This window comes from Urocampus carinirostris, chromosome 18 (genome assembly GCF_059441175.1).
Source record: "Urocampus carinirostris isolate Australia breed hairy pipefish chromosome 18, RoL_Ucar_1.0, whole genome shotgun sequence".
NCBI lineage: Eukaryota > Metazoa > Chordata > Actinopteri > Syngnathiformes > Syngnathidae > Urocampus > Urocampus carinirostris.
The window spans coordinates 9560925-9587959 of record NC_142366.1 but is presented as its reverse complement, the minus strand read 5'-3'; the positions used below and the strand labels follow the sequence as shown (position 1 = coordinate 9587959).

The 27035-nt window shown below is 40.7% G+C and overlaps 1 long non-coding RNA gene across 1 annotated transcript; it reads right to left on the bottom strand.

Moving 5' to 3' along the window:
- Positions 1-3105: 3105 nt before the first annotated feature.
- Positions 3106-4173, bottom strand: LOC148348315 (uncharacterized). Its single transcript, XR_015847602.1, has 2 exons — positions 3876-4173; positions 3106-3481 (listed from the first exon to the last, which is right to left on the bottom strand). It is a non-coding gene; the product is annotated as an uncharacterized LOC148348315 (long non-coding RNA).
- Positions 4174-27035: the final 22862 nt, after the last annotated feature.

The following is a 27035-nucleotide window of genomic DNA, read 5'->3' as shown; positions in this document are numbered from 1 at the left end:
AACAGGGAGACGATGCAGGTTAGCCAAAATCTGGGCAATGTGAACAAACTTTCTTGTCTTAGTTAAAAGCCTCGCTGCAGCATTTTGTACCATCTGCAGGCTCTTGATTTTGGACTTCGATAGACTGGCGAGTAGTGCATTACAGTAATCGAGACGGGACGTAACAAACAAATGAATTATAATCTCAGCATCCGACTGAGACAGCATGGGGCGTTTTGTAGCAAAGCTGTTCTAGTAATATTCTTAAAGTGTGTTCGAAAGGACAGATCAGGGTCAAATATGGCACCTAATGTGTAAAACTGGAGTGTCATGCCCAATTTCGTTGTCACAATATGTTAGCCCATTTGTAACAATGACAATAAAGGTATATTCTATTCTATTCTATTCTAGGTGATATTACATTTGTCAATGTTCAGAGCAGTTTTTGAAAACAAGTCACGCCATTTAGATGGACCAATAACTAACACTTCGGTATTTTCAGAGTTATGGCGCAAGACGTTGGTTGACATCCATTCTTTTATCTCAGCGAGGCAGGCCTCCAAATTTCCACAGTTTAGTGTGGCAGATTCCTCCATCGGAAGATATAGTTGAGTGTCATCTGCGTAGCAATGGAAACTGATATTATACTTGCAAATAATATCAGCTAATGGAAGCATGTAAATGCTGAAAAGAAGGGGCCAAGTACTGAACCCTGCGGAACACCGCAGGTAACACTAAAGGGCTCAGATGTCATTTCACCATATTTAACACAGTGCATCCTATCTGAGAGTTAGGATATGAACCATAAGAGGGCGGTTTCTGAGAGACCAATCCATTTTTCCAACCGTTCTAGTAAGATATTATGGTCCACAGTGTCAAAGGCAGCACTAAAGTCCAGCAGATAGAAACGTATAAAGTATTCACTTCTCATATAAAGTATTTAAATGGGGAAATGAACTATACACAACTGGGATGTAAAATTAGAATTGTCTTTGATGTCATTGATAAGCACTATATATGCAATATTTCTGTAGTAGTGTTTTTTTATGGTAGACACACAAAAGGACAATGGGGACGAAGCTGGATTTTTTTTTTGTTCGTAGTATTTTATCTATTATATATATATTGTTATTATATTTTGACCATTTTTGTTCAGCCGGTCGAATTAAAAAAAAACTTGCCGGGCAGTATGTGGCCCACGGGCCATAATTTAGGGCTGCAACAACAAATCAATAAAATGGATAAATATCGATTATTAAAAGGATTGGCAGCTAATTACCTTGTCAATTCATCGTGTTCCGCAATTCATGAGCCACTACGTATGTTAATCAATGCAAGTAAGAGCATTGGATCTCATTGTGAAGTTGTAAAGTTATAGTACCACTTTGGTCCGGCAGAGAACGCCTTGAGACTGTATTTATCAAAGTATCTAATTTTTTTTAATCATCTTTTATTCAACATTGTCAGTGTCTGAAACTCATGACAAAAAGTTACTGGACACCAGGGCAGACAACTCTGAAAAGTTGCCTGCCCAGCCATAAAGTTGCCTGCCCCATTTTTCACAACTTGAAACACAATTAAGGCCGAGTCCCATTCTTCGCACTTTCACTCGCTATGTGCCCTAGTCACTCGGTTTGCGCGTTCACGTGAAAATGGAGTGTGTCCCGATACTCTCAAGTCCGAGGCAGAAGTGACCTCAAACCATGTCGTAACCACTTCAAGACCGAGGGGGCTCCCTACCTCACTTGGCGGCGAAGTGACTACCCAGAAGGCTTTGCGAATTCTCAATATCAACAAACATGCCCGGAAAGGAACCGCACAAATGTAAGTAGTTTTCCACAACCACGCATGTATTTGCAACAAAATGTATTGAGATATCTTAGTTAGACGTAAATGCAATAGAAAATCGTATTTTCGCGTTAAAACATGAACATTGCAAAATCGCTACTTTACGAAGTGCACAAATCTACCAAGGGAGCTGCCAAAAAATAATCTTCACGCTACAAACTCTAAAGTAGGATAACTGCAGAAAATCACGGTTCAGCCCATCCCTGTTTGTATCTTAAACGAGTCGTGCTTTTACATGTACATGGCCAGTCGCTAAAGGAGCATAGTCAGAATAACGTTCTGGACATACGCGCTTGTTTACTGCACACAATTTCGGGTGTCGTGTTTTATTTACAATATGATTATTTCATGTGAGATCAGAATGCATTTGTTTTCATTATGCATTATGAGTAATGTCTCCGAATTTCACGTGGAAATACAGTTGAAACAAATTACTATCACACAGTCCACTGCCTTCTCTGTAAACACATATTAAGTAAACTAATTACCTTCTCAAAATGTTGTCCAAATGTGGAGACAATTCTAAAGCATATGTGATGCTGGCCAATAGAAGGCTCTTACAGCCATAAGAATAACATGTCCATTTTGTGTATCTATTCACTATCAAATAATTATCCAGAACACATCCTATAATTTCTCACATCAACTTGTTGAGCATCCTATACACAGTTGTTTTTGTGCAATACACAAGCATTAAGTAATTCTTGTTTTTTCCACCCAACCTAAAGGCCAATGTAGAACGTCCCGTGGAAGAGCTGGCCACCATCACAGCTACCACGCCATCCACACCAACGGGCACGTCGTTGGCATCTTCTAATCCGGCGCCAAACCCCAAATCACCCAGAAAAAAAAGGAAGCACGATACACTCCTTGACTTTTTGAAAGCGGAGTCTGCCGGAGTGAGGAAAAGGCTCGAGGAAACTGTGGCCAAAACTGAGCGGTTCCCGTCCTTTTTGGGAAGCTCGTGGACAAATTTCCAGAACAGTGACATCCCTGCAATGTTTCCCTTTGTTTTATAAAAGGAAAATATTTTTTTTTAATAAGAACTCAATGAAGTTCCAGTTTGTGTTTTCCAGCTTTATGGAAGTATTGGTATATTTTTGTTACAATTTGTGACATATTATTTATTTACTATTATGTATTTCGGCCCAATGTGATTTTGTTTTTCTGAAAGTAAACTATTATTTCAACTGGAGTGATTTGTAGTTGTTTTCTGTCCAACAGTCACATAGTTCACACACAGTATCTCACATCATTATGAAATAAACCACCAAGGTGTTACTCAAAATAAAGATGTTTATTGAATAGTAATGCAGAAAAGCACGGAATGCAAATGTGGGTCTGACTTCCAAAGCCTAAAACATGGCTTTTGGGCAATTTATTCCATATTAACTGTGGACAATTCTGTGTATGGTGGACCTGGGAACCCTGAAGACCCGTGACACCACACGGTGGGACAGACCGTGGGCCAGCCAGTACACGTAGATCAGGACCTCCAGCCATGGCCCTGTTCCCTCTTTAGCAGCTCCTGCAGGGCCCACATGACCTTTTTGCTCAACCTTAAGTCCTGAATGAGTTTTGACTTCACATCGAACCATAAGCACAGGATGGGAACATTCCTGTCCAACCTGTCCACGCTTATGGGACAGCCACTCTGGAACACAATAGATAACAGACAATTTAGACATAAATGTGGGCATAGATGATGTAAGCATCATGAAAACATGTTGAAATGAGCTTTTTTATATCCAATGACAACTCTTTTGAATTAAATTCCTTATGAACCAAGGTTTTTGGGTCGTACAGGGAAGTTTGGTGACGATATTATGTCAGCTTAAGGGTCAGGTGGACTGTTCTTGTGTTTGTTTACTTTTCATCATGTCACACACTAAAGACCCCTACTATATGTCATAAAATGGCATTAAGATACTAATAAGTAGATTGCCATTTATGTCTACACAAACATAAGGTATTATGTGAACGTGCATTGTATGTTAACTTTTACTGTATTTGACCGAACGGGTCATTTTTTTAATGAGTGTACGTACCTTGTAAAGATGAATCAGCACTACATAGCGCCGAAGCTGTCTTCAGTATAGCACATTTCTCCTCCGTTTATTGGAGACACGGAAAAGATGATGAGCTTTCAGGCAATCGGTAATAACACAGCAGTAGCGGGCATTTTTAACATTGCACGAACTCTCCAACTGACACACTACAAGTTGAGACTCGAGTTGTTTACATGTGACGTAGACCAATACGTCACTGAGGTCTACAGCCAATTAATATTACCGCCATCTCCTGGACAGGGGTGGAACCTTGCAAGTCTTGTCCAAACCTTTTCCGCTTTGCACTTCACTCGCGTAGGGCACTCCTCTTCGAGGGACCTCACTGGAGGGTCCTCAGGGCCGAGTGAGAGAAATGGGATTGGGCCTAGACTACTAATCGTAAAAAAACAAAAACAATTGTTGCAAAGTATTAAGGATTGATAATCAGAATATATGACAAAGCAACACTTTAAAATTAAGTTTATGACAAATCTAATTATAACATTCATTGCATGTATATGACATCGCTGTTTTCCCATCTGCCATCAGTATGAACCTGTATTTACTCATCTTCTGGTCTACTAGTGATCCCAAGAGCCAAGAAGAAATTCGCAGGTTCGAGAGCGTTCTCCATTCGGGCCCCGGTGCTGTGGAATGCTCTTCGCCCTGAGATTCGATCTACAAAACCCAGTGGAAATGTTTAAATCTAAGCTTAAAACACACTTCTACTCTATAGCATATGAATAACCTATATTTTATGTTGACAATATCTGTGTATTCTTTGTTATTGAAACATTCATTTCAGCCTGGTCATCCTGGAAGGGGGATTACCTCATGTGCGGTCCCTTCTCAAGGTTTCTTCATTTTCCTCATGTTGAGGTTTTTGAGTTTTTCCTTGCCCTCGTGTAGGTTTTAGATCGGGGGATGGTGTAAAAATTGTCTGTGGTTTGCAATAATCTGTGATCTGTGCAGCCCTTTGCGACTCTTTGTGATGAAGGGCTATACAAATAAACATGACTTGACATGAATGAATCAATGGTTCTCTTGCGGAGGAATAGAACTCCCACTTCCACGAAAATAAGGGAGGTGGCCCGAGTCGGAGGAAAGACCTGAGCAGTGGGTCACCGAGCAAAGCACAAGAGTAAAATAAGACTTTTCAGACCTCGTTGTGCATATCGCTACAGTGCTTTTTGAAAATGTTGTTTTATTCTTGTGTTTTACTTTGTAATAAATACTTAAATAAACCACAACTTAACCCAACAAAAGTTTTGCTCCCGCTGTATTTTTCATTATGCACACTTGTATGCTTGTCTGTGTTGTTAAAAGGTGGGCACACTAAAGAGCACCCGCCCCCAATAATCAGGTGCGCCCTATATATATGTTAAATACAGAAATAGAATAAACTACCAAGACTGCACCCTTGAACTTAGTGGGCCTATTGTCCTGAAAGTACCGTACTTTTGTTGTAAAAAAAATTGTAAAGTACAGTTAGTATATGTCTACTTGACCAGTTGACTGACTTGAAACTGTGATTTATGCAACAGAGTGAAACTCGCTTCTTATTGTTTTACCATCAACTTTTGTTTTGAAAAAAATATTTTGAGATCAGTTGCGAATGTCTACTTGACCATTTGTTTCAGGTTTTAAGATAGATTTAAGTGATTAAACTCACACAAAATTTCAAATTACTTGATGTACAACAGCTTATGTTTAAAGTAACAGAAATAGTTACTTTTTCTGACAACTAGTTACTTTTAATATAGAGTAATTCAGTTATTTACTCAGTTTCTTTTTTGAAGAAATAGTAATTATAACCAATTACTTTTTAAAGATAATGTGCCCAACACTGTTCATCACACTCGCGACAATTAAGCTAGCTGCTAGGCTGATCATTGTTGCATTTAATTCAATGTAGCTAAAACAAGGACTAATACCTGTATATCATAACAAGGAAATTGTCAGAACCAGGACAGGAGGAGGACCCAGATGTGTAACGTTTTCACACAAGCTTTATTTTACGGGCATGAGGCTGACAGGGTCGATACCAGTCACGACGGGACATGCATGATCGATACCAGATACCGTTCGGACAGGATACAGGCAGATACAGGAGCAGATACCGGACGGATGGGATCGATACCGCACAGGACGGGACAGACAGGATCCATACCGGATACTAGCGACTGGAGTCAGATATCAGACAGGACAAGACAGACAGAATTGAAACGGGATACTGGAGACTGGAGTCAGATATCAAACAGGACGGGATAGACGGGATCGATACCGGACAGAGTCAAAACACACGTCTTGCGGCTTCAGAGGTTCGTTGAGGGACTGACAAAGGGTGAGTGAGAGCACTGAGCTTAAATAGGAGGGAAGCCAATCACGCAACAAGTCACAGCTGGCACCAAACGGGCGGGGCCAATTCAGGGCAATGGGAAACCATGACAGAAATGGGATCACGTGGTAAAATAGTTGTTCAACATAACCACTGTATATTATAACCTCACTAAATATACCGGAGCCTCCACTGACTCCGTCGCTATGTTGCAAGTGAAACTGGCCGAGCGGAAGAGGAGCGGCGCTAAAAATCAAATTGACTGAACCATTTCAAGACAGTGGAGTATTTCCGACACTGTCTTCTTTACATGTTTTATTTTTAGTTTTTCATCATATTTAAGCCTGTCCTGTCTTTCAAGTAAAGGAGAGTTTTAAAAATGCTATAATTTTGGGGGTGTTTGGGTTGAACTAGTTACGCTCATGACGTCTGTAACCATCAAGGCAGTGAATGAGTTCAGAACAAATACGCTAATAAACATAAATGCCGACAACATAATGTAAAAATCATTAGGTTTGATTCCCCTTCAACATAAAACAACATGGTGGACGCATCAGGTTAGCACTGCTCGTTCTATGCGTTTATACTGTCATTGGCGTCGGTTATAAGAGTATTGTTAATTATTAATTTTACAATTCTAACCATTTTAACATAGTTAGAAGTAAAGCAGCCGAGTCCTGCCATGGCCGGGCATTATACCGGCGGGCGGAGACGTAACTGCGTGAGATTCTTGCTCAAAGATGTTGTGGCAGTTTCGGAGGGAATGTCAAGGACGGATTTTATTAACAAGTTTGTTGAGAAGATTCTGAAGTTTAAAAAGGAGGAGGTATATGCTGTCATAAAATTGACTTCTGGCAAAGGCTTTGATGTGAGTTTTGAAACGGCAGCTCTTTATCAAGAGTTTTGGAATCGCTTTGAGGGAGTGAGGTCCCAGTTTTCAGGATTTACAGTGGAGAAGCTGACTGATAATACTAACAAAATTGTCGTTGTTAGAATGTTTAGTGAAATGATCAGTGCTGATGACGTCTGTTATTGGTTGAGTAGATACTGCTCAGTAAAAGGCCAGGCTATGAAGGTGAGGTGTGAGAAAGGCTATTGGAATGGTGCCTGGAGGGTACCAGTCCAACTACGGCAAGATCCTCAGGGCTTTCAGGGACTGAAACAAATTCCGTCGACTATATTCCTGGGGGAAAACCGTGGCTTTATCCACTATCAAGGGCAACCAAAACTCTGTCGCAAATGTGGTGAGCATGGGCATCTGGCTGAGGTATGTGATCGAATTTTTTGTGGAAAGTGCAGAACAATTGGACATTCCTTTGAGGAATGTAGCAATAGCAGAAAATGCAATCTCTGTGGAGAAACGAATCACCTCTTTAGAAACTGCCCGAATTCGTTTGCTAACAAATTGAAAGCTAGGAAGGCAGTTAACAAAGACAACAAAGACAATGAAATGATGTCAGACAACATAGATAATGAAGTGAATAAATGTCACAAAGACAATGAGGTGAATAAAGATAACAAAGACAATGAAATTATGTCAGACAACATAGATAATGAAATGAATAATTGTCACAAAGACAATGAAGTGAATAAAGATAACAAAGACAATGAAATTAATAAAGTCATGGAAATACAAAATGGAAATGAACAAGAAATTAATGAAGTTATAGAAATACCCAATGAAGATGAACAGGAAATGAATAAAGTTATGGAAATACCCAATGAAATTGATCAAGAAATGCACAAAGAAATTGGACAAGACAAACAAATTGAAAAAACAGATGTACCTACCAAAACCCCTGGAGCAGAGACCAGAGAATCAAAATTGAAACAGGAAGAACCTGGAAATTCAAATTCGATTTCTCATAAAATACCTGAATTTGGACATGACAAACGAATAGAAAAAGCAACTGCCACTCCGAAAACACATATTAATCAGGAAGGGCCTGGAAGAGAGTTCAAATTAGCAAATTTGTTTGCTACGCCATTGCCGGGATTTGGAGAAGACAAACAAATCGAAAAGGCGAATGACTCTCCAAAAACCCATACGGGCACTGGAAAGAGGAGTAAAAGTAAGACAAAATTGGGAGTGGTGAAAAAACCAGAAACAAAGATAAGAGATTTAGAAGAAAGCCGATTGCCGGTAAATAAGCCCACAAGGGAACTGTATGAAGTTGAGACGGAGGAAGTCGGGGAGGGAAAAAACCTGACCCTTAGTGGGCAAGGAAGTAAGAGACCCCTTGATAGGTCCTCTGGCTCACCCCCTAACCCAGAAAAAAGGGGAAGACCTGGAACCACAGACAGAGAGTCAGAGGGTCCCAGAGTTTTCCCCGGTGAGTCTCAAAATGAGGTACTACTCTTAAGTGATGTGTCTGACACAGGTGACACCCTCGATGATTTCGATGATCACCAAAGAATGGACTCAGATCCCCCAGTTTTGTCTAACTAGTTTAAATACTTTTACAACAATTATGAACATTACATTCTCTACTATCAATGTAAGAAGTGTGAGATCAAAGGTTAAGGCTCACAGTGTTTTATCGTTTTTAAAAACTATCAGAACGGATGTGTTTTTACTACAGGAATGCTGCATCCCCTTTCTAAAAAATTATAAACAGTGGGAAGAGATTTGGCCATATCCGTCATTATGGAGTGGCTCGAATGAAAACCGTAACGATGGGGTAGCCATTTTAATAAACAACCCTCAACTCATCATAAAGGGGAGTACTGTGATGAGAGACGGACGCGCAATCTTAGCAAGACTTTCTTATATAGGGAATGATTTTAACCTCATTAACATATACGGCCATGCCGACAGACAACTCAGGTACGAACTTTTAGAGGACATCCAGTCGTATATGCTAGGCCATCAACCACTAATCGTGGGAGGAGATTTTAATTGCATCTTAAGTAGGAAGGATAGAAAGAGGAATGATGAGGAGTTTAAAGTAGATAAATCATCAACTTTATTACAAGACATGTGCCGGACATTTAAACTGGTGGACTGTTTCAAATCCATACATCCAGGAGAGGAGGGCTTCACCTGGTTCAGTAGTGACAATGCCAGAGCCTCTCGAATAGACTACATATTTACGAGGGGTTTAGCACAGAGTGATGCAAGATTAATTCCAGTTTTTTTTTCGGATCACTTGCTACTGTCCTGCTCTTTCTCATTTCCTTCAGGTATGACTGTTGGGAAGGGTTTGTGGAAGTTAAACTGCTCCCTGCTGGAGGATGAGGCTCTAGCCGCACAATACAGGGAGCTGTACAAAGACTGGCAGACCCTTCAAGACTCGTATGATTCACGAGCACAATGGTGGGAAATGACAAAGAAACGAACACAGACCTTTTTTAAAAATGCAGGGAAAAACAAGAAACTCAAAGAGATGAAACGCATGTCGGGACTACAAAGAAGACTCCAACGCTATTTCATCCTAACAGAAAAGGGGATGGACTTTAATGATGAAATCAAAGAGACCAAACAAGAACTAAACGCTTTGGCGGAAATAAAGAGCAAAGGCATCATAATAAGAAGCAGAGAAAGAGAAATAGAAGAAGGGGAAAAATGTACACGCTACTTTTTTAAAAAAATTATGGGCAAAAATGAGGGGATTTTTAAACTTCAAAACGAAAACGGGCAAATAACAAAGGAAAGTAGTGAAATAACCAGATTGGTCGAAGACTACTACAAAAAATTATTTGAAAAGAAAGAAACATATGAGAATGAAATGGGGCATGTATTAGATCATATTTCAAGATCAGTGCGTCAAGACCCCTTTTTAACATCGGACTTTACCCAAGACCAACTGAATGATTGCATAAAGACTATGAAAAAAGGCAAATCACCCGGGGAGGACGGACTCAACCTCGAATTTTACCGGACTTTTTGGGATATTTTAGCACCAGATCTGTTAACTGTTTTTAACGAATTTTCCAGTCGAGACCATATGCCAGACAGTTTCAGAATCGGGATAGTTACTCTATTGCACAAAAAAGGAGACAAAATTGACTTAAAAAACTGGCGACCCATAACGCTTTTAAACGTGGACTGTAAAATCTTCAGCAAGCTTCTAGCAACACGAATGTCTGTTGTCTTGGGAGACTTGGTTGATCCAGACCAAACCTGTGCCATTGTGGGAAGGAAGATCAGCGACAGTCTCATGCTGATCCGTGACACCATTTGTTATGCAAGAGACAGAAACATGCGACTAGCGGTCCTAAACCTAGACTTTGAAAAAGCCTTTGATCGAGTCTCGCACCAATACCTCTTCAGGGTATTGCAAAAATGTGGTTTCCCCCAAAAATACATCAATTGGGTAGGACTGCTATACCGAGACATCTACAGCAAATTCATGATTAACGGGAATTTATCGGAAGCAATCGAGATCAACTGCGGTGTACGTCAAGGTTGCCCTATGTCTCCCCTTCTCTATGTTCTTTGCATTGAACCTTTGGCACAAATGTTAAGAAAAGATAGATTTGTCGAAGGCATCAATATCCCAGGAAGTGGGGGACAAATTACCAAGTGTGTTTTGTACATGGATGATTTTAATATTTTGTGTACTGACCGCGCATCTGTTGAAAGAGCCCTTGACTTGACTGACCTGTTTGGGAGGGCGTCTGGCTCAAGGCTAAATAGAGAAAAATCGCAAGTGAAGTTTTATGGAATGTGGAAAGAGACAGAAAAGGCAGGACTCCCGCTGACGGTGTTAAAGACAGACCAGAAAATCCTAGGGGTAAAATTCAATGCGGATGGAGGAGGCGAGACCAACTGGGATGACGTGACAAGGAAAGTTAAGCAAAAACTTGTTTTTTGGTCACTAAGAAAACTGACAATAGAGGGGAAGGTCCTAATCATCAAAGCGATCATCCTCCCAATGCTTTTGTCAATCAGTTTAATTTTTATGCCTAAAAGAAACGTGCTGTTACAAATGGACCGAGCCATCTTTCGCTTTGTCTGGGGCTCAAAGTGGGAAAGGATAAAAAGAGATACAATGAAAAAGAAAAAGGAAAAAGGGGGGAAAGGAGTGCCTGACCTCCAGCTTTTCCTGGGAAGCAAATATGTCTCTCTCCACTTCCAAAACGCTGTGGGCCCACCCAACAACCCGAAAAGTCAAGCAATGACCCGTTTTTGGATGGGCTCATATTTGCGGAAGCTAAAGCTTGTACCAAACAATCGTTTGATTCCAGTTTCGTTTAACTTGCCACCAACACATCTCTTTATTCGGGCTTTTTTGAAGAAGTTTGATTTGGAAACACAAGAATGTCACACTTTACAAAACCACAGGGCCCTTATTTCTATTGTGCAAGAGCGAGCTACAGTAAGCCCTGTGCGGGGGCTTGCGTTTGGCGATTCCACAACGGTTTGGAGCAACGTCAATCATCCTGCCCTCCCAAACAGACTACGAGACTTGTCATGGATGGTGGCTCATGAAGTTCTCCCAGTCAGAGCTGTAATGCACCACCGAGGAATGTCAGCGACTTCGACGTGCCCTCGACCTGGCTGTGGCGCCCAGGAGTCGGTGAGGCACCTTTTTTGTGAGTGCAGCGCTGCCAAGGTCTTGTGGACAATGGCCGAACAACTAGGAAAGTTCCCGGACTTGCCAGCAGGAGAGGTCCCTGATGCACAGTACGTGCTTTACGGGGTGAGTCGGTCGAGGAGACATCGGAACGACTTTGCCAGGGACTGGCTCACTCTCGCCGCCATCAAGGACGCCATCTGGACCTCCAGAAACCTGCTGGTATGGAGGTGCAGGCAGATCCCCCCCGTGGCTGTGCTCCAAATGGCTGCAGATACCATACAATCTGCGAGCGGCGGGCCTAGGACGCAGCCATAAAGAAGACTCGTCTGTACCCACCCGGAGGGGGGAGCCGGAGCTACGCTGTGGGAGTCCCGGCAGCAACGGCCTGGGTTGTGGAACCCAGAAGGGAGAGGACCCACGCAGAAGGGAAAGGACCCACACAGAGGACTGGAAGAATGCTGCTTGGGAGGGTGGGATGGCAGAGCTATGCCCTTGCACAATAGTATTGCCTTTTACACGCTGGTTAACTACTGTTAAAAGAAAATAACTCTGAAATTGTTTAATTGATGTTGGAAATGTCAGGAAAAAATGTTAAAACGTCATATCGTCACGTCATATTGTCAAATATAAAAAAATTGTGAATATGCTTGATGGCTGTGTTTTGCTGCTGTTGGTGTCAGTGGATTTGTTCAGACCGAGAACAATCGACTTTGGCCTGGACGGATCTATTGACACTAACAAAGATGTTATATAATGAAATTGTGAATATGTTTGATTTTCGAGAAGGTTTGTTCAAACCTCACTTTGTGTTTGCTGTTAAAAACGTAATATTGGAATATAATATTGTGAATGTGCTTAATTGCTGTTGAGATTGTCATGATTGTTTTCTGTTTTTAGTGTCAATAAATTTGTTCAAACCAAAAAAAATCAAGATTAAGTGTATATTTTTTTAAGTCTTTCATATCGAAGTAGAATCTTACATCATGTGAGCTGACAAACAAAGGACGTCAATGATGACATCAATCAAGGGCTTTATTGACAGCACACTGACAAAAAAAAACATAAAACACATCTGTATATGTTCCCGCTTCTATTTAAAGAAGTCCAATTAAATGTATTGTTTACATAATCTCTCTGCCTCACTCTCCACTTTCATTAAGTTTCTCTCGAATGTCAGACACCAGACCGCCCACGCCTCGCACTGGCCAATTATGAGCCGCAGCCGCAGTGCAACAGCTCCCTCTAGCGACGGTGTTCTTTTTTTGTGGCTTCCTGTCACTTTAATTGGACCGGATTTTGCAGAATTCTGCAGGAATTGAGGGTCAAACGTGTTGTCAGGGTGTCGAAAGGTTTTCGGGACCAAGCCAGACTCATTCGCTGGTGTGAAGGAGGAAAGATCTGCTCTGCAAATAACTCACTGTGTGGTTGTTTATGGGGAAGCATTCACTCGGGGAAGGTGAAAAAACTGCTTGGTTAGATGCCTCAAAAAAACCTGGGTTTTTTTTGTGGAAAAAAACATCCGATAGCCTAAAGCGGGGATGTCAAACTGAGTTTGGCTGTGGGGCCAGATCCAGACTTTCTGTTTTCAGGCAGGCCGAATCAGTAAAATAATATCAACTCCAAATTTTAAAGGTTGTGTATGGAGCTTCAAATATATTCTACTTGCGCCGGCCATTTTCTGGCTGAAATCATCATTGCAACTTATTATGTTGCACATGTATGGATTTGAAATTCTTAGATGTGCTCAAATAAACTCTTCCTTTTTTATCTAGTTTGGGGTTTGGGTTGGCATTTGGACTGTACTTGTGCAAGTTCTTTTCTTACTTTCACCAAAAAAACCACGAGCAAGGGCTTAAAATCACTCTGTACTTCCCACAAATAGAAGAAATGCCAAATATATTGAGGTCCCGTTAATCTCTGAAGAGATAGATGATACTTTCCATCGAAAAACAACTGTGACCAGAAAATGAAGCTGCTGTATCCGAGTCAGACCAGGAGGACACGTTTTTTGGAAAAGGGGATTGCTTGCCCACATGAAAACAGATACTATGTACATTTTTTCTTTCTTCATTATGCCTTTTTGGGCTTGTGCGACTTATACTCAGGAGCTACTTATAGTCCGTTTCTACAGGTATGTCTTTAGAAATTTCAGGAACCCTAATCCCTTGTTTTTCAGGGGAGGTGCCTTCCAAGAAGGTCCTACGATAGTAAAAACCCACAAAGTAGAAACCTTTATCTATCGTGATTTAGGGCTATACAAATAAAAATGACTTGACTTGACTTGACTTTATTTATCAAATACCCTGTTGTACATTGAAACAAAAGAACAAACCCAATTTGCAGGATCAAAAATGTGTTTGAGAAATAAAAGTACCACATTTTACACTATAAATTTTGTTATTTGTCGTTGTTTTTTACGAATAACTTGTGTACTGTAAAATTATGACTTTAAAAGAAACTGCAATATCGCACAATAGATTCAGTACATGATCCACTTTATATCATGAACCAGAACAGGATCAGGACCCAAATGCGTGACGTTAGTCACACAAGCCTTTTATTTTACGGGAAACGGGGAATCGTGCACATTAGGCAGCAGTCTGGCGTAAAATGATAGGAAGCCAGAGGCCGACGAGATCGATACCAATTTCCCTAATTGGTATCAGACAGATGGGGTCGATACTGTTCAGGACGGGACAGACTGGATTGATAATGAAACAGGATATCGATAATAAACAGGACAAACTAGACGGGAACGAAAACTGGAGAAAATAATAAACAGGACCAAAATAATCTGAAACAAAACTGGAAAAGAAAATTAAACAGGACAAAATAAACGGGAACAATACCGGACAGGAAATACCAACAGGAACAGTACCAAGTCGAAACCCACGTCTTGCGGGGCAGAAGTTCGTTGACGGACTGACAAAGGAAAAATTAGAGCACTAAGCTTCAATAGACAGAAAGCCAATCTGTCAATGAGCCGCAGCTGGTCCCACACGGGCGGGGCCAATTGGGCACCATGGCAACCGTGACACTTTACCGTCGTTGATAATTTCTCGCTCACGAGGACGTTATTGGAAAACAAAAATGCGGCGTGAAAAAAACAACAACACATAAAAGTACAGTACTTTATACACACCGCCAGGTTGTACTTGACCAAAACACACCACAGGAAGTGGTTCCCAGACCACCGAGGATGTTAAGAGATTTGTGAACGGAGGTATCACCTTATTATTATTATTATTATGTCTTTCGATATAACTCAATACTGCCCTGGAGTGTTGTGGCGCAACTCGGTACTACACCAAGATGATTTCCTTTGTCTGATATCTTGTTTTCAAATCAATTTCAATTCATCCTTATTTCAGGGAGGAATAGCCCCTCATCTGGTTCCATTACCAGTCACCACGCCGATTGGAAATTGTCGTGAGCGTGACGAAACATTTCATTCCAATGCGCCAACGAGAGCGTCCCTCCGCCTCTTTTGTCGCGGCGAATCGGATGCATCGGCCTACTACCGGGGGGGGGGTCAATCAGAGCAGACCTCACAAGCCGATCTCCAAGGTTTTCATTAATATTATTTTGTCTTGCCGGCTTATTGCTCTCCTGCACGCTTCACATTTGAATGAGGCTTACCTTTGTGCTCGACTATATTTCCCCACAAGGAATTATTCATCTAGGCACATGAAAAGCACGGCTGGGAAATGAATCGGCAACGTTAGATGGCAATCGGACGCCTTGTGCGGTTGTGTGCTGCCGATATTGAGAAGAGAAGATAGGCGATGTTTTACATGAGGATTTTAGTCAATAAACTCATTTTCACTGCACTTGGACAGATTGTTCCATGTCACATTTTTGGATCGATGTTATTACAAGTCAGTGGCACAGATTGTACATTTGTTTGTAGTTTTTTGGTTACATCAAAGAAATAACATTTTCCGGCATTGTGTAAAAAGTTTATACACTGCCTAGCAAAAGTATTACCCCCCAAGAACTTTTCTTCATATTGCCACTGAAGGGACAGTGACCCCAGCCGACTCCACCCAAAGAACAATCCATTCACAGGAAGTGATCCCACTTTCCAGCTGTATGATTGCCTTTTTCTTTATTTAGTCCAAACGACGAATTACTTCCCACAATGCCTTTTCTTCTGAGCATCCGTTTCCCAATTGGTAGAAAACCGTAGTGTCATTTCACCAAAGTGCCGTGGATTTCGACTTGCTCAGGGGTGATTTCTATACAGGGTACAAATGCTTTGTGCTTTACTGTTGTGTTATATTTCCCCCCAAAATGAGATACAAGTCTGTAAAATATAAAAACATGTTTGAACTAAATACAGACCCTCCCCTAATTACGACAATTTGACTTACGTAAAACGGTAGATACGAACATTTTTTGGGGGATGTCGAAAAATTTTCGGACATTGCTGTAAGTGAGATTTTGTATTGTGTGCACCTTTTTCCGAGTACAAGACATTACTGTAGAGCTTCTTAGCGCCGGTACTGGCGTGTGGTGGCGCTGTGAGAGGTCACCCAGCATCCACCCCCGAAGAAGAAATCCACTTCCTAGTTCGTGTGTAGACATTCTATACTGTGTCTCCAGCACGGAGTAGGACCTCTTAAAGCGCATCTTCCAAAAGTAAGTTAAACTCAACTTTATCTTTATAGAGCATATTATATTATGAAATGTTTATTTTTTAGTAGAAAACAATACAGGTTACTTATACAAACCTTCAATATACAAAATATAGCACTGAAGCAACTTACGAATGATCATCTGGAACCTCGTTCGTAAGTCAGGCAGCGTCTGTATTATTTGTTCTTATTCAACCAGCCTCGTTATTTTTCGTTGTCCTCATGTAGGTTTACAATCAGGGGATGGTTTGAAGGTAGTTTGTGCAGCCCTTCCAGACAGTTTTTGATAAAGGGTGAAGGACTTTATACATTTCACTAAAAAGGATATTATAAATTTGACTATAAAGGATTTTATACGATTGACTCATAATGCAATGAAGATTATCACTGAGTAGGCTTTAGTTCAATGACAGGTCAGGCTGCAGAATATTTTGTCTAGTTCTGTTGATAACAGGACTCTGACGGAGGACGGCAGGCGTTGTTTTGAGAAAAGCTGGGTTGTTTTGAGTACCCCAGACATCGGGACCCTCGTCTACAAGATGGTGAAGCCCAGGGGGCTTCCTTGGCACGCCCATGGGAGGAGCCGACACGCCACCTTGCGGGAAGACGTGGGCCAAGAAGAGAAAGCTAACGGACTTCAGAAAAAGGCATCCCTCACAGACGCCAACGTCACTAATTCGTCCGTTTTCAATGGAGTACACTTAGTTAAATTGTTAGGGAAAATAAATCTCCCCCCGTGTGGAAATGTTGGCTTCCTGTTTATCTTTTCCCTCAAGAAACGAGCGCACATAAATTGTTGGGTGAATGTGGGTTATGTTTGGTTAATGGAGTCAGATAACTAATTCTTACAATTTGGTAAACGGTACATTTTGATATTTAATTCCCAACAAGGGCTATACCAACACTGTAAATATGACTTGACTTGACTTGAAATCCCCAAAATGTTCATACTGTATGCAATCCAAATGTATGCAATGTATGCATCTGTGTGTCATATTCATGCCAGGATTTAGTTCACTGAGCGTCTAAATACAACATTGCCAATTATCAACATTCTAATTATAATACTTATAATCAACCAGTTGGAGAACTTTATTGTGAAAAGTATCAACAGGAACTCACCGGTCACCGGACTGGCCTCTGTGACCGGATCCCCCTTTAAAAGCAGACGCCTCAAAGCTTTCGCTCTCGGAGGGGAGGCCTCACCGGCCTGGGCCGCCTGGAGGACAATGGTGACCAAGGGGGCCGAAATCCAAAGCCTTGTCTCCCCAGCCAAAAAACATGGCCAAAAAATACTCTAACAAAGTGTAAAGTTCAGTCCAGTATATAAAGGTCACAGTTTTACCAAGAGTTAAAAGTCAAGGTGTCACACCAACAGAGTCCTTTATATTGAAACTCATTAAATAATGCATGTTCACTGTTGATACAGTTTGTGATAAAAACCCACACAACAGACTGTAATTACCAACAAACGCTAGCCAAATATACAGAGTAATTTGATTGAGTGAGCGGTTGGAGTGGGCGGAGCCATGCAACACTGCGCGCACCCCTCTGTCTTACACGCGCCCACCGCACTAAAGGGAAATGTCATGTAGTGGAGCGGGAAACAGGAAAAAAGGGCCCATTCGCGTAGACATACTAACAATTTATTAGGGAAAGAAAACAAACGGATCAGACCAAAAACAAAATAGGATCGAACGCAGGCAAATTTACAGACTGGCCATTTCTCAGAGTTAAACAGAACTTGTAGAATTCTCACCGAAAGTTCACAAAAATCTCACAGGGTTTAACAAAAATCTCAGAGAAGTTTAACCAGGTTTATCAAGTCTAACCGACGTTCAGGCAAAGCACAGCTCAAAGGAACGCGTTTAAGTACTCCAAGAAGCAATCAGTCAATGCGTCTCAGCCGGTGTCCATAGGCGGGGCCAATTGTGCGCCGTGGCAACCGCGCCAGAATCCGGCGCCACCCGGCTGGGACCAACTGGGCACCACGGCAACCGCGGCAGGCGTGACAGGAAATACAGCCATAAACTTTTTGTTTTCTTTATTTTGTGACATGTTTACAAAAGAACTCTGCTTGAGCCTTGCTTTGAATCATCAATGTGGTCAAAAAGAGCCTCCATGATCTTAAGTAACTGTGGGCGCGAGGCACATTTAAAGTGGTATATTTGTTGATATGGGACACAGGCTCTGGCATTAATATTATTATTATTATTTCATAAAAGTTATCAAATTAGATAACGTCACTCAGATAGAAAAAATAGCTTTTGTCTGGAGAACAGGTTTGGCGGTTTTCTCTTAAAACATATTGTATGGCTCGAAAAAAAATGTATAGATATTTTGCTATTATTGCTCTTTGGCTCACAAAGGTTCCCGACCCTTGCTCTTTACTTTCAGCCCAAACAAGGAGAAAACTAATTAGAGAAGCAACCAAGAGAACCATTATCGCATTGGATGACCTGCAGTTATACAAAGCTGAGGTGTGACCCTCAACTAACACAATGCAAGGTTTCATTTGGACTTCAAAGTTCTCGGAGAATCAAAAGAGGGAGCGCAATCCGATTTCTTTTGTGCTGTTGAGAATTTAAGACATGGTGGTTGTGGGGGTTCTAGTGAGCATCGGGAGAGAATACTAAATAGATGCACTTTGATTAGCATAAGGGGCAAGTGCTTTTGCCATTTCCTCTCATGTCCTGAAGCACTTTGGAGGATGCGCTCCGCCGTCAAGTCTGTCTTTGTTGGTGCGGGCCGATCGCGCAATATTTGCAGCATGTAAAATTGAGATGAATGTTGCTATTGTTGCCGATCCTTTCCAGACACTTTCAAAAGGTAATGCGGCTTGATTGGGCCACAGTCTGCTCTGACAAGATAAAAGCCGTTCGGGCTGCATACAAATAATGGAATAGGACATGCTAGGTTGGATTGAATGTCTAATTTTGCGCTAAATGCTACAAGAGTATTCAGAGGTGTTGTTTTGTAACAAATTACACTAATTTGTCGAGTAAAATTAGGAATCTTTTTGTATTTTTTAGAAATGTTAAACTCCATTTGGCTTTTTTGGTAGCAAGAAATTACAGTGAACGGATGTATAATGAAGGTGTTGCTTAGGCTGAATCTCATTATGTCCTTTTTGTCTTGTTTCATTCCCCTCCTTTCACTTCTTTGGGTAGGGCAAGGGAACAATTCTTCCCCAGAAAATAGCTTTGTTAAACTCTATTTGGCAATGTATTATGGGTAGCAAAAATATACAATGAATTTCTGTATAATTAGGCAGTTATTTAAACTTACTTATATCCCCTTATTCTATTTACTCAGTCTTGTTTCTTTCTCCCCCCTTTTCACTTTGTTGATGAGGGCAAAGAAACAATTCCTCTCTCGAAACTCGGAATGTTCAACTTCATTTGGCAATGCATTATGGGAAGTAATACATACAGTGAATTGCTGTATAAGGAAGGGGTTAGTTATGCTCAAAACCATTACTTCCTCTATGTCTTGTTTTGTTCTCCTCCTGCTTCCATTTATTTCGGTGAGGGGAAGGGAAGAATTCCTAGTTAGTAATTGGGAAAGTTTAACTCCATTTGTCAATGCATTATGGGTAGCAAAAAATTACGGTAAACTGCTGCATAATAAAGTGGGTACTTTGGATCAATCCCAATACTTCCTATCTCACCTGTCCACCTAGTCTTATTTGTCCTCCTCCCTCCACTTTGTGTGTGAGACATAGAAAACAACTCCATTTTAGGAATTAGAAATATTCAACTCTATTTGGACATGCATTATGGGTAGAATGAATTTGCAGCAAACTGCTGTTTAATGAAGGTGTTACATGAGCTCAATCCCATTAATTCCTCTTTGTCTTGTTTCTTTCCCTTCCTTATTCCATTTCTTTGGTGAGGAGAAGGGAACAATTCCTGGCTAGTAATTGGGAATGTTTAACTCTATTTGTCAATGCATTATGGGTAACAAAAAATTACAGTAAACTGTTAATAATAATGTTTCATAATAAAGTGGTTACTTAGGATCAACTTAGTCTTATTTATTTTTCTCCTTCTCCTTCCACTTCTTGTGTGAGACACAGAAAACAATTCCATTCTAGAAATTAGAACTATTCAACTCTATTTGGACATGCATTATGGGTAGGAGGAAATTACAGCAAACTGCTGTTTAATGAAAGTGTTACCTGAGCTCAATCCCATTAATTTGTCTCTGTCTTATTACTCCTCCCTCTTACACTTCTTTCACTTTTTCGGTGATGGCAAGGGAACGATTACTCGCTAGGAATTAGGAGTGTTCGACTTTATATGACAATGATTCTTGGGTGGCAAGCAATTAAAGTAAACTGCTGTATAGTATAATGAAGGGATTGTTTGAACTTAATTCCATTACTTCCTCTTTCACCTATCCACTTAGTCTTGTTTATCTTTTGGGTGCCAAACAAATTGCAGTAAACTGCTGTATAATGAATGGGTTAATAAGATCAATCCCATTACATTTGGTTTTCACCTTTCTTTTGCTTATTTTTCTCTACTGTTGGATTTCTACATTTACCCAACAATCATGCGTGCTCGTTTTCTGAGAGAACAAAAAATAATCAAACAGCCTTCAATTCCGCACGGGGGCGGGTTTATAACAACAACAGAAGTAAGTGTGCCTTCCCGAGACGACTGTCTCGCCCCGATTTTTCCATGATCATTTATACATTTCAACTAACATCTCAAAAAACATCCCACCATTTTCCAATTTGCTATGTGTCTGCAACTAGCTTTAGCTTTTTTCTCATTGGCCATCTTCTCCCCGCACAATGGCGTGCCGACTCCTCCTCCCATGGGCGCGCCAATGAAGCCCCCCCTGGGCTTCACCACTGCCTCGCCGAAGGGCGTCGCAATATTTGTCCTTGTGCATCTGGCCTTCTCCCGTCAGCACTCACCGGAATTCTGTTGTCAAAATACGTCTGACGCATTCCAGACAGCCTAACCTTCTAATGTACCTTGAAGAAAAACAGTCAGTGAATCTCTCTACTGCATCAAACTGAGTACATGTACTTACTTTGTAGTTAATTTTATAATATCTTTTACAGTCAAATGTATAAAATCCTTCCACTTCTTTGCTGAGGGCAGGAAAAAAGTTTCTTTCTAGAAATCAGGAACATACTACCTGTCTACCATGTCATCAGTTTGAGCTAAATTTGTATATTTGACATAATATATGTGACATTTCCTCATACTGTATGTGTTTTTTATGTTAATTTTACTCATCTAAAAACAATACTATTGAAACTGGTAACGACAAGATTATATAGAGTTTAAAAAAAGAAATAAGTATATCGCCAAAGGAGTATTGCGCTTCACTGTTGCTATTCTTTGTTTTAACCGTGACCACTTGACCTGAGCATCTGCGCTTCTTCTTTTTCCACAGAGCCCTCTATAAGAATTTCAGTTCCATAACAACCATCTCCATCCGCTTATTCTCAGTAGGGTCGCGGGGGTGCTGGAGCCCATCCCAGCTATTTTCGGGCAGTGGGCACCATGAACTGATTGCCAGCTAGTCGCAGGGCACACAGAGACAGACAAGTAACTCGCTCATTCACACCTAGGGATAATTTGGACCTGCGAATTAACCTGACATGCATGTTTGTGGAATGCATGAGAAAACTGGACCGTCAGGAGGAAATCCACGCAAATTCCATACAGGAAGGTTTGATCCCATGACCCCAGAAATGTATCGCACACGTGCTAACCACTGCGCTGCCATGCTGCCCTTAGTTTCATAACACAATACAAAAAAACATAATCGGATGAAATATATTTGTCACGAACCAGGTCAGGAAACAGGAATGGAGAACCCAATCGCGTAACGTACTCACAGTTTATTAGGGAAAGGAGGAATGCGTGCACACTCGATCCGGGGATCGATGGTCACGGACGTGGATTGAAATCCGAACAAAAGAGTTGTCAGAATCAAACAGATCAGGCCAAAAATAAAACAGGATCAAACACAGGTAAATTCACAGAACTAGGCATTTCACACAGAGTTTAACAGGAGTCTTGCAGAGGTTTCACAGACGCTCTGACACCAGGCACTTCGGAAGACCGCGTTTAAGTAGTCCGGCAGCAATCTGTCAACGCGTTTCAGCTTGTGTCCATGGGCGGGGCCAATTGGGCGCCGTGGCAACCGTGACAGAACCTGGCGCCACACGGCTGGGACCAATTGGGCGCCATTGCAACCGTGATAGAACCAGGCGCCACACAGCTGGGACCAATTGGGCGCCATGGCAACTGTGACAATATTATTTCATATATATATATATATATATATATATATATATATATATATATATATATATATATATATATATATATATATATATATATATAGCGTCAAGCAGGGAGGCAATGAGTACCAATGTTGTAAGTCTTAGGTATGACTCGGCCTAGGCTTGAACCAGCAACATCCCAGTCTCGGGGCAGGCGCCCTACCCCCAAGGCCACCAAGCTGAAATATATAAGAAGAAAAATAATGTTAAAAATATGTTAATTTTTCTAAAATGTTGTTACTCAAATACCAAATACAGTGGAACCTCGGTTCTCGACCATAATCCGTTCCAGAACCCTGTTCGAAAACCAATTTGGTCGATCACGGAAAATCGTTTTTCCCATTAAAAGTAATGTAAAAACATTTTAAACCCTGAACGCTTACCATGCACGTAAACATGAAGCTAACCCAGGCTAATCGTACGTTCGCGTTAGCGTAATCTTTCGTACGAAAGTTGACGCTAACATGAACGTGTAAAAATTTAAAAATCAAGTCATTTACACGTCATTTAGCACCCGGGTCTCCACAAAAAGTGGTGAGCAGTTAAAGGATAAAGAAAATAATTATGAATAGGATTTCTTACCTTTGTGGTGCTCAGCAGAAGCCATGCTGTATGTATAGCAAGATCGGAAACTCGCACAACTTCTTCATATTTTGCTATTATTTCTTGCTTAAATGCAATAGTTGTACGCATTACTCTTCTTTTTTCACCTGTAGCAACTTTGCTGCTTGCACCAAACTTCTTCCGAGGCATAATTAGGGATTAAAACACTCCCATCACCGATTTTAAAAACGAAAGCAAAAAGAAGTGCGCGCTCACGTGACAACAGTTCTTCACGAGGGGTGGGGGCAATCTACACCCGTACGCCGCTCAGCATCGCCCCTAGCCTACCGGCGTTCAAACTCCGATTTTTTGTACGAAAAGCAAAGCAAGAATTTCTTGAAATTTTTGGTCGAGAACTGATTTGTTCGAACTGAGAGGCATTCAAAAACCGAGGTTCCACTGTATGCTAATAAAAGACAAAAAAAAACTAAATATGAATACAATTATGACTCACAACACGTGGTAAGCTTTCTCTCCTGGCTTTGATCTCTTTGATCTCCAGCAAAACTAACATAAAATGCGACAGAAACAAAATGAAAATGAATCCAAACAGCTTGCCAACATCATTTTTGCCGTTCCGTGTATTCCGTTCCTCCCCAAGCCTGCACAAAATGTAGTCATTTTATTCATATTTAGTTTCTTTTGTCTTTTATTAGCATATTTGGTATTGGAGTAATCCAAAAGTAATTGAAAGTAATCAACTTAAAGTAACCCTACCCAACCCTGCTCATAAAGTACCTCGTCGTCGCAACCCACCTTAAGCTGTCACGCAATTAAGCCCACAGAAGCCGACAGTTGCAAAACGTTGAAAACGTTCTTTCCTTACACTAAAGGTAAGGTCGAGGGTTAGCGCCACCAAGCACGTCGTTTCTTTCTTTGTTTCTCCCCCCCCCTCAATCAAAGCCGTAATTAGTGCCCGTGTTTCTGCTCGAGCGGAATCGATGACTCACGCTGACGTGAATTGATGGGATGGAAAGAAAAGAAATGGCGAGAATCGGTGACACTTTGCTGGAAAGAGTTACTTATACTACTTTGCATTTCCTTCAGTAAGATTTTGCACATTTTGTACTTCTCTGAGTATTTCTAACCCCTTGAAGGATTCCCAAATTCTAAAACATACAAAATGTGAGAAAATAGTTTTTTTGCATGATATCTACAATGAAGAAAATAAGTATTCGAACACTGTGCTATTTTGCAATTTTTCCCACTTAGAAATCATGGAGGGGTCTGAAATTTTTATCGTAGGTGCATGCCCACTGTGAGAGATAAACTAAGAAGAAAAATCCAGAAATCACAATGCATGATTTTGTAACAATTTATTTGTGTGATACAGCTGCAAATAAGTATTTGAACACCTGAGAAAATGAATGTTGATATTTGGTACAGTTGCCATTGTTTGCTAATACAGCGGTCAAACGTTTCCTGTAGTCTTTCACCAGGTTTGCACACACAGCAGGAGGGATCTTGGCCCACTCCTCCACACAGATCTTCTCTAGATCAGTCAGGTTTCTGGGCTGTCGCTGAGAAACACCGATGTTCAGCTCCCTCCAAAGATTTTTGATTGGGTTCAGGACTGGAGACAGGCTGGGCCATGCTAGAACCTTGATATGCTTCTTCTGGAGCCACTCCTTGGTTTTCCTGGCTGTGTGCTTCGGGTTGTTGTCATGTTGGAAGACCCAGCTATGACCCATCTTCAATGCTCTGACTTAGGGAAGGAGGTTGTTTCAAAAATCTCATATTACAAGGCCCCAGTCATCCTCTTTTTAATGCAGTGCACTCAACCTGTCCCATTTGCAGAAAAACACCCCCGAATCATGATGCTACCACCCCCACACATCACAGTAGGGATGGTGGATTGTACTCTTTATTCTTCTTCTGACCAAAAAGTTGTATTTTGGTCTCACCTGACAACAAAACTTTCTCGCATGACTCCTCTGTATCATCCAAATGGTCAAATGGAAACTTAAGACGCGCCTTGACATGTGCTGGTTTATACAGGGGAACCTTTTGTGCCATGCATGATTTCAAACCATTACGTCTAATTTTATTACCAAAAGTAACCTTGGTGGTCCCAGCTCTTTTCAGGTCATTGACCAACTCTTGTCGTGTAGTTGCAGGCTGATTCCTCACCTTTCTTAGAATAATTGAGACCCCACGAGGTGATATCTTGAATGGGGCTCCAATCCCATTGTGATTGATCGTCATGTTTAGCTTCTTCCATTTTCTAATGATTGCGCCAACAGTGGACCTTTTTTCACCAAGCTGCTTGGCAAATACTCCATAGCCCTTTCCAGCCTTATGGAGGAGTACAATTTTGTCTCTGGTGTCTTTGGACAGCACTTTAGTCTTACTTTAGCCATGTTACAAGTCAAAGTCTTACTGATTGTATAGGGTGTACAGGTGTCTTTATGCAGCTTATAACCTCAAACAGGTGCATCTGGTTCAGTATGATACATGGAGTGCAGGTGGACTTCTAATGGGCGAACTAACAGGTCTTCCAGAGTCAGAATTATAGATGATACACAGGTGTTCAAATACTTATTTGCAACTGTATCACACAAATAAATTGTTAACAAAAATAATGCATTGTTATTTCTGGATTTTTCTTTTTAGTTTATCTCCCTCACAGTGGAAATGCACCTACTATGAAAATTTTAGACCCCTTCATGATTTTTAAGTGGCTAAAATTGCAAAATAGCACGGTGTTCAAATACTTGTTTTCTTCAATGTATATTTATGTTCCGAAAGCATTAAAGTTAACTCTAAATCGCTATAAAACACATCTGCCACTAAAACATTTGAATAGTAATTAAACATTCAAAATACAGTATAAAGATAGATAATATATTAATTAGAAAAAGTGTGAGTTTATTTTTTGGGAGTCGCTTTTACGTTGTGTGCAGGGAGTGGGGGGTGTAGGAGTGAAGGAGATGAAATTGTTGATGATACGTAAGCACATACTGTACACTCCAAATTAAACTTACTTGAACCCTAAATGAACTGTTAACACACAAACATTTTGCTGCACAATTTTCATTATTTTTTTCCTTGATTCAGTTTTTATTCATCACCTTCTTTTGCCCTTTTAGCTGTATTTGTAATTATTTCACTTTGTAAAATGTATCCAAAAACGTTAGTCTTCATCTCCACTTCCAGATTTTACAAAAATGTGTTAAAGGGATTGTCAAGTTTTAAAACATATAAAATGTGAGAAAATAGTAAATGCTGTTTACATAATATATGTATAATATATATATATATATATATATATATATATATATATATATATATATATATATATATATATATATATATATATATATATATTGGTATATACAGTATATATTGGTATATTCCAATTATTTTCCGATATGACGCATTTTGAAGACAGTCTGTCTCGTATTTGACTTTCCTGAGCAAGACAGTCACCATATTGGTTTACATGTTAACTAGTGGAAAATGATTTGAGTGTTTTAAGCCAACTTCAGGTAGTTTTTGTGGGGAATGGCCAGGTGTTGTTTTGCAGCAGGGGTGCAACAAATAGCAAGCAGCCAAAATAGAGCGAACTGGCAAAAATAACACACAGAGAGCCAGGACATAGCAGATTAGCCGGCTACCATAGAGAACCGGGACACATCGGTGAAAAGAAACCCGGTTACAAGCTGAGAACTTAGAAAATTTAGTGTTTAAAAAAGGGACCTAATATATCATATGGCTTTAAGTTGGGGCGTTTCAAAACAAATTTGA